Here is an 8,420-nt window from a genome sequence, read left to right on the forward strand (position 1 = left end):
TTTGAGAGTGGTTGCATTTCTCCAGGCCCATCCCTCAGCTGTTTTACCAAAACAGAGGCGTGGTATGGGCTTTGTTATTGTTTCTATTAAGGACTCCAGCTTTAAGCATACAAAGCTTTTTCATACTTTTTTTGTAATTAATTTATAAATGTATATTTGTATGTGCATAAAAAGCACTTGTTGTACGAATGACATTATGCCCTTATATTGCCCTGGTTAAAGTCTGCAGTGGCTTGCAGAGATTTGTTGTTTATGGACTTTGTGCTTTTAAAATTATCTTTAAGTCATAATTTCTCTGTAGGCGATGATTGGCCAATAAATTACACAATAGGGGTATAGGCGTGGCTGCTATGGACTCATATATAGTCAAAAGATCCTAAATGAAAATGAAAGCAAAGAAAACCTGTTCTGCCAACTTACTGTCTGCCATCTGCTTTTAATTTCTTTAAGGTAAGAAACGTATAAAATGACTAATATAAAGACAAACTCGATCTTAGTGTGTTATGGAATAGTCTATAAGTTATGTAGCCTACTAAAAAAGGAAATAACTTATTACATATTTGCATGACTCATTGCGCTTAATGTAGCCCTAATGGCAAAGCCTCGCTTTTCCTGACACACTCCAGGCTACATGACTGTCTCTAAAACTTTTGTAATCTCTTAAAAAAAAAAAAAACTGTATAAGGATTAGTATCTAGTTTAACTCGTATTTCATGGGCTATAATTAACATAGCCTGCTAACTTTGAGGAAAGGAACAAACAATATATTTATGGCTATGAATGACTTTCCAATGACTGGCCTAGCTCGCTGCTCATCAGGTCTTTCAAAAGTTCTCGGTTAGAACTAATTTAGTTGATTTAATTTGCATTCCCCAACGCACTGCTGTCATCGTAAACCATTAGTTAGATGCGGTGTCCAGACCTCAATAGAGCATCGCGCCTGCTGCCTGTTTTGGGTAGCCTTCAGCACCTCAGTGTGTTTAGTTGATTTCCGCCAGTAGAGGGCACACGTTTCAGCTCACTGTTCTGCTCCGAGGTGACTTGTTGTTCCCTTGTTTCAACTCGTATTGTATTAAACCTGATTTATTGTAGCCTACCTTCTGTTGCGCTTTCTAGACCTGAGTTTCCCCTATTACAGACAGATGCATTGATAGTAATTGGGCTACCTACCCCCTAAATTCACATGGTGTCAATGGTACATGATAAAGTTTCACTCTTTTACCCCAGCCCTTACTCAGGTTGGGTTAGTACAGCAGTGATCATTATTATTTTACCACGGATGCAAGGGGAGATTGTAATGCCCATCTTTGCTTTGTATGTCCATGACAGTGATCATCTACAATGGATGAGCTGCTGGTGAACACTCTGATGGACCTGGACCGTGATCAGCTGAACAGATTCCAGTGGCATCTAAGGAAGTATAAGGTGGATGACATTGAGCCCATCAAAATAGCTCAGTTGGAAGATGGTGCAAGCAGGGAGAAGACTGTGGATCTGATGGTGGCCAAATACAAAGTGAAGGCTCCGGTCGTCATGCAGGCTATCCTGTTGAAAATGTGCCAGAACGACCTTGCTGAAAAGTTACAGATAAATGCAGAAAATGTCAATTGAGGTATTGGAATAAACAACAAATGACTGATGATTTTAGGAACCTATTATAAAAAATTGTACCTGAGCATGACTGACACATCAGCTTTATTTCTAAGTAGTTGCTGTTGAGACAGAAAAGTGTATATTAACTGCAGTATACGTGTCATCAAATATGTGGCCCAGGGGCCATTTGTGGCCAGCTGTCTGATTTTATGTGGCCCCAGTTGTGTTTATGCAAGTGTTAAGGGGGACAGGTAGCCTAGCGGTTACGATTGTTGGACCAGTAACCGAAAGGCTGCTGGTTCGAATCCCTGAGCCGACTAGGTGAAATAATCTGCCGATGTGTCCTTGAGCAAGGCACTTAACCCTAATTGCTCTGGATAAGAGTGTCTGCTAAATGACTAACATGATACAGCTTATAATAATGTACTGGTTATTATAGTAGCGATGCTAACTGTGTTTTCTCTGTGTTTCTACCCAGAATGGAGCAAGAGCCGTGGGGGAGATGACTGCTGCTCCAGCTGAGGAGGAAGTCCCTAAAGTATAAATACCTAGTGCATTATATAATCTATAGTAGGCTAACAATGTATTGATACTAACACAGATTATGACTTGAGGGAAAGTCAAGTGTTCCCTTTTCAAAATCACTCAAGTAAATGTTTTTTATTAAGTATGAACTATTATTTAGTTACTAGGTATTAAGTAAACACCCTTACATGAATTGACTGCTTTATGCTATACACCAAGTATAACAGAAGTATCAGTGATTGTTCTGAATCGAGAATAAACAATAAAACAACAAGCTTGATTGTTTTACTTGATTGAGACTTGATTAACATAACAGTCATCATAACTGTCTAAAACAGACTATGTAAGATACTGACCTGGTCCAGACCATGGTCATGTTCAGTGGGACAAAACGTTCCAAAACACTTTGAAACTGAAAACACAAATTAGTGTTGTTATTGGACAAGCTAGAGTAAGTAGTATGTGGGTCATTCCACCAATAGAGTGCCTTTTTGGGGTTTAAAAAAACTATTTATTTCACCTACTTTTAACAGACTGTCATTAAGAGCACATGTTCAACTTCATTTAAAAAAAAACATGTTTTCCCATCTCATGAGGTTAAAATAAGAAGAACTTGCTGTATGTAGTAACAGGGTTGACCTTAAAATGAGGGACAGATGTCAATTAATCACTAATCACGTGAAGTAAATAAAAACTTCATAAATAACTTTGTAAAAGCAACAAAATAACTAGGGTTTTACAATGATGGTGAAAATGTTTGGATTAAGTGGGTTAAAATTTGCCTAGAAGTCAGAACATGTCAAAATGCAGATTTTGGGCACTATATTTGAATTTTCAATGTAGTCCATATTAAAGGGCAATTCATTTAATATAAAAGCTCTAAAATTCTACATTGGTGCACAATGTGAACTGAATATATCAAAGGAATGCAAAAGGCATTTGTGGAATGACTCATTAAGTTTCTCCCATTTTGTGCACTACTGAACTCCCCAGGGGAACCCAGGACTGGTAGTGAGGTGGGGAACCCAGGACTGGTAGTGAGGTGGGGATTGGGTTTCTGTGAAACTGAAAACCACTCTCCACTGTTTCCAGGACGATCGCTATGCGATGACCAGCCTGCCCAGAGGTCTCTGTCTGATCATTAACAACCAGAAGTTTACAGCAGAGGATATGAGGGACAGAGCGGGGTCAGAAGTTTACAGCAGAGGATATGAGGGACAGAGCGGGGTCAGAAGTTTATAGCAGAGGAAATGAGGGACAGAGCGGGGTCAGAAGTTTATAGCAGAGGATATGAGGGACAGAGCGGGGTCAGAAGTTTACAGCAGAGGATATGAGGGACAGAGCGGGGTCAGAAGTTTATAGCAGAGGAAATGAGGGACAGAGCAGGGTCAGAAGTTTATAGCAGAGGAAATGAGGGACAGAGCGGGGTCAGAAGTTTATAGCAGAGGAAATGAGGGACAGAGCAGGGTCAGAAGTTTATAGCAGAGGAAATGAGGGACAGAGCGGGGTCAGAAGTTTATAGCAGAGGAAATGAGGGACAGAGCAGGGTCAGAAGTTTATAGCAGAGGATATGAGGGACAGAGCGGGGTCAGAAGTTTATAGCAGAGGATATGAGGGACAGAGCAGGGTCAGAAGTTTATAGCAGAGGATATGAGGGACAGAGCGGGGTCAGAAGTTTATAGCAGAAGATATGAGGGACAGAGCGGGGTCAGAAGTTTACAGCAGAGGATCTGAGGGACAGAGCAGGGTCAGAAGTTTACAGCAGAGGATATGAGGGACAGAGCGGGGTCAGAAGTTTATAGCAGAGGATATGAGGGACAGAGCGGGGTCAGAAGTTTACAGCAGAGGATATGAGGGACAGAGCGGGGTCAGAAGTTTATAGCAGAGGATCTGAGGGACTGAGCAGGGTCAGAAGTTTACAGCAGAGGATATGAGGGACAGAGCAGGGTCAGAAGTTTACAGCAGAGGATATGAGGGACAGAGCGGGGTCAGAAGTTTACAGCAGAGGATATGAGGGACAGAGCGGGGTCAGAAGTTTACAGCAGAGGATATGAGGGACAGAGTGGGGTCAGAAGTTTACAGCAGAGGATATGAGGGACAGAGCGGGGTCAGAAGTTTACAGCAGAGGATATGAGGGACAGAGCGGGGTCAGAAGATTACAGCAGAGGATATGAGGGACAGAGCGGGGGCAAACATTGATGCTGGTATTTCAACTTCTTATCATCAACAAGACACACTTCTATATTTCAACATCTGACCAGCTTTCTCTCGTCTGACTAGTAGTTTGTTTGTTATGGGTTGATGTGAAATAATTATTTAGTGATAGCATTGTTTGAGAGTTAAGTGTCTGGCGGGGGTTCAAGGTGGTGATACCCGTGAACAGGTGTTCAGCTGGCTGGGGTTCAAGGTGGTGATGCCCATGAACAGGTGTTCAGCTGGCTGGGGTTCAAGGTGGTGATGCCCGTGAACAAGACTAAGAAGGAGATACAAGATGTCTTGAAGCTCTGCTCTGAGCTGAAAAAGGAGGCTGGGTCAAAGGCTGAGTCAGAGGCAGGGTCGGAGGCAGGGTCGGAGGCAGGGTCGGAGGCAGGGTCGGAGGCAGGGTCAGAGGCAGGGTCAGAGGCAGGGTCGGAGGCAGGGTCGGAGGCAGGGTCAGAGGCAGGGTCGGAGGCAGGGTCGGAGGCAGGGTCGGAGGCAGGGTCGGAGGCTGGGCTAGAGACAGACGGCTTCTTCGATTTTTTGGTGCTGATACTCAGGTGGTCAGGGCCACTGTGGATACGTCTGTCTCCTATAGGCACAATATCACAGGGTCCTGGTTCATCCCGTCTCTGTGCTACCATCTGGAAAAGGACTGCCCCAAGTAAAGCCTGCATTTTTTTGGGGGAGACAATATTTTAAAATCATTTTACATGTCCATGTCCTGTTAATAAACATTTAATCACTTGAACTATCCACACTGTGTGCTCATGTCATCACTGTCTACTCCTGTGTTTCCTGCTCTCTCCAGAGATGACATCCTGACTACACTCTGTGAGGTCAAAAACAACTTGAGCCAAAAAGGGCTGTTGGACAAAGGGGTGGCAAAGCATATGCCTGTGTCCGAGGATTCCCTGAGGAAGAAGTTCTTCTTTCATGGACCTCGCTGAGACCACACCTATTTCCTGGGCCTTGCTGAGACCACACCTGTTCCATGGGCATCGCTGAGACCACACCTATTCCATGGGCCTCGCTGAGACCACACCTATTCCCTGGGCTTAACTGAGACCACACCTATTCCCTGGGCCTTGCTGAGACCACACCTATTCCATGGGCCTCGCTGAGACCACACCTATTCCACGGGCCTTGCTGAGACCACACCTATATTTCCTGGGCCTTGCTGAGACCACACCTATTCCATGGGCCTCGCTGAGACCACACCTATTTCCTGGGCCTTGCTGAGACCACACCTATTCCATGGGCCTCGCTGAGTCCACACCTATTCCCTGGGCCTAACTGAGACCACACCTATTCCCTGGGCCTCGCTGAGACCACACCTATTCCATGGGCCTTGCTGAGACCACACCTATTCCCTGGGCCTCGCTGAGACCACACCTATTCCCTGGACCTCGCTGAGACCACACCTATTCCCTGGGCCTCGCTGAGACCACACCTATTCCCTGGACCTCGCTGAGACCACACCTATTCCCTGGACCTCGCTGAGACCACACCTATTCCCTGGACCTCGCTGAGACCACACCTATTCCCTGGACCTCGCTGAGACCACACCTATTCCCTGGACCTCGCTGAAACCACACCTATTTCCTGGACCTCGCTGAGACCACACCTATTCCATGGGCCTCGCTGAGTCCACACCTATTCCCTGGGCCTCGCTGAGACCACACCTATTCCCTGGACCTCGCTGAGACCACACCTATTCCCTGGACCTCACTGAGACCACACCTATTCCCTGGGCCTAACTGAGACCACACCTATTTCCTGGACCTCGCTGAGACCACACCTATTTCCTGGGCCTCGCTGTCTGGAACTACATTTACCACTGGTCTCTCTAAGTACCTGTTCATTTGATTTACTTTCATTTTGTATTTATATTTAAGGCTAAGACGATAAGCCATTTTGACTTATTGTTATATCACCAGCTTATACAAATCAATATTATTCTTGCATTTTTAAAATATCTGGTGGCATTTCTTAAATATCTGATGGAATTTGATTACTGTATCTTCTGAAAGACAGGCCTAGGTAAGAGAAAGCACTGCTCCAGCTCTGTCTGGATAGAGGTGCAATATGCAGAAATGCTCCATCATTTCCTGGTGGCAAAAATTCGAATAGTTCTCCTAATTTCAGTTTATGTGACAAAACAAGCAAGTACAGTGTAGAGAATCATTGTACAATCTAAACCACTGTGAAATATATTTTCCATAACCAAACGTATTGTATTTTCAGCTGTTTGAAGCTTGTCACGGTTTCGGCCGAGGCTGCTCCTCCTCCTGGTTCGGGCAGGCTTCGGCGTTCGCCGTCCCCGGAATACTAGCTGCCACCGTTGTATGTTTCGTGTGTTGATTGCTTTGGTCTGTCTGGTACACCTGTGTCTGTTTGTGTCCTAATTACGTGTCCTATAAGTTCCGTGTTTTGTGTTAGTTAGATTGTGTGTTGTTGTCCGCGTGTCGTTTGGAGCTGCGTGTTTTGCGCTCTATATGTTTTGTTTAGTTTTACGCATGTGGCGTATTTCACTCACCTCTGTTTTTCGAGGTCGTGTCTTGGATATTTTTCACTTTGTACGAGTAAAGTTTGTTGGACTAAACCTCTGTGTCCTGCGCCTGACTCCTCATCACATCCACATCGGTGCCATACTGACAGAACAACACACCTACTATGGAGTCAGCAGGATCAGCGACGGCACCCAGGTCGCTAGAAGAACGGCTCAGTTATCAGGACTCCATGATCCGGCAACTGGAGGCCGTTCTGGGCGAGGTGTCCAACACTCTGCACTGGTTGGCTAATGGAGAGGTGCCCACGTCCTCATACACCATCCCATCACCACCGGTCAGTCCTCCTCTCTCAGCGCCGGAACCCAGTGGTATTCGGCTCTCGCTCCCGAGGGCATATGACGGTTCTGCAGCCGGGTGTCAGGGGTTTCTCCTGCAGGTAGAACTATACCTGGCTACTATACACCCAGCGCCCTCGGGATACGAGAGCGTCTCCGCCCTCATCTCCTGTCTATCCGGAAAGGCGTTGGAGTGGGCCAACGCCGAATGGAGGGGAATAGACGCCGCTACCATCACCTACTTTTTATTTATTTTTATTTCACCTTTATTTAACCAGGTAAGCCAGTTGAGAACAAGTTCTCATTTACAACTGCGACCTGGCCAAGATAAAGCAAAGTAGTGCAATAAAAACAACAGAGTTACATATGGGGTAAAAAAAACATAAAGTCAGAAAATACAACAGAAAATATATATACAGTGTGTGCAAATGTAGCAAGTTATGGAGGTAAGGCAATAAATAGGCTATAGTGCAGAATAATTACAATAGTATTAACACTGGAATGCTAGATGTGCAAGAGATTATGTGCAAATAGAGATACTGGGGTGCAAAAGAGCAAAATAAATAATATAGGGATGAGGTAGTTGGGTGGGCTAATTTCGGATGGGCTGTGTACAGGTGCAGTGATCGGTAAGGTGCTCTGACAACTGATGCTTAAAGTTATTAAGGGAGATAAGAGTCTCCAGCTTCAGAGATTTTTGCAATTCGTTCCAGTCATTGGCAGCAGAGAACTGGAAGGAATGGCGGCCAAAGGAGGTGTTGGCTTTGGGAATGACCAGTGAGATATACCTGCTGGAGCGTAGACTACGGGTGGGTGCTGCTATGGTGACCAATGAGCTAAGATAAGGCGGGGATTTGCCTAGCAGTGATTTATAGATGGCCTGGAGCCAGTGGGTTTGACGACGAACATGTAGTGAGGACCAGCCAACAAGAGCGTACAGGTCACAGTGGTGGGTAGTGTATGGGGCTTTGGAGACAAAACGGATGGCACTGTGATAGACTACATCCAATTTGCTGAGTAGAGTGTTGGAGGCTATTTTGTAAATGACATCGCCGAAGTCAAGGATCGGTAGGATAGTCAGTTTTACGAGGGCATGTTTGGCAGCATGAGTGAAGGAGGCTTTATTGCGAAATAGGAAGCCGATTCTAGATTTAACTTTGGATTGGAGATTCTTTATGTGAGTCTGGAAGTTGAGTTTACAGTCTAACCAGACACCTAGGTATTTGTAGTTGTCCACATACTCTAGGTCAGACCCGTC

General features: G+C 45.1%; 1 long non-coding RNA gene across 1 annotated transcript; it reads left to right on the top strand.

Annotated features, from left to right (window-relative positions):
- Positions 1-388: 388 nt before the first annotated feature.
- LOC311144593 lies at positions 389-2,372 on the top strand. Its single transcript, XR_014614512.1, has 3 exons — positions 389-450; positions 1,330-1,612; positions 2,072-2,372. It is a non-coding gene; the product is annotated as an uncharacterized lncRNA (long non-coding RNA).
- Positions 2,373-8,420: the final 6,048 nt, after the last annotated feature.

Source organism: Coregonus lavaretus, assembly GCF_964263955.1.
Source record: "Coregonus lavaretus genome assembly, chromosome: 17".
NCBI lineage: Eukaryota > Metazoa > Chordata > Actinopteri > Salmoniformes > Salmonidae > Coregonus > Coregonus lavaretus.